Genomic DNA, 707 nt, shown 5'->3' with positions numbered 1-707 from the left:
GAAAAAATTTCTGGATCTTAAAGGGGAAAGCTTATTTTAATCAAAGGGAACAATGTGTGTGCAAAGATGGTGATGTCACAGCACATAGACATTTGAAGACAGGTGGAGTTTGATGGATTTCCATGAAATTAGTTTCAGGAAATAAATACATTGTAAGATGCTAAATGTCTGATTTACAGGAAGTTATCATCTAATCAGACTGGATGCTTGTCAGTTAGCATTTGAGAAATATCAAAACATACTGGGTTGAGGAAAGATACCCACAGAGCTGTAAGCTCCATAAAGGCTAAACTGTGTGACCCGGAACATATGGCTTCTCACATAGCATTGATTTTCTGCATCAGCAAAATGGGTGTAATGACACCTACCAATGAAATGCAAGAGGACACCACCTTATATTCACTGGCAAGCGCATGGGCTGATGTTTTTTATTTACGACACAATATTGAAGACAGACACTGAAAAAACAAAAGAAATGCATATTTTAAAGCCTCATGGTTAATCAAAGATAAAATCAAAGATGCTTTCCATGGAAAAAAACAATTACTAGGTATTGGGCATGAGGATGAGGAATGAGTTCGGGAATCAATGGATAGAGAAGACTGAGGACTGCTGTTTTCACTTGCCTTTATATCTTAAAATCATACTTACCTTTAAGTGATGATGTGGCTAAATGTCTCTACTTTTTCTACCACAGTCTTCTGTAA

The sequence above is a fragment of the Oryctolagus cuniculus genome, chromosome 18, assembly GCF_051225735.1.
Source record: "Oryctolagus cuniculus isolate XC-2025 breed Fujian yellow rabbit chromosome 18, ASM5122573v1, whole genome shotgun sequence".
NCBI lineage: Eukaryota > Metazoa > Chordata > Mammalia > Lagomorpha > Leporidae > Oryctolagus > Oryctolagus cuniculus.
This window is presented reverse-complemented; position numbering follows the sequence as displayed.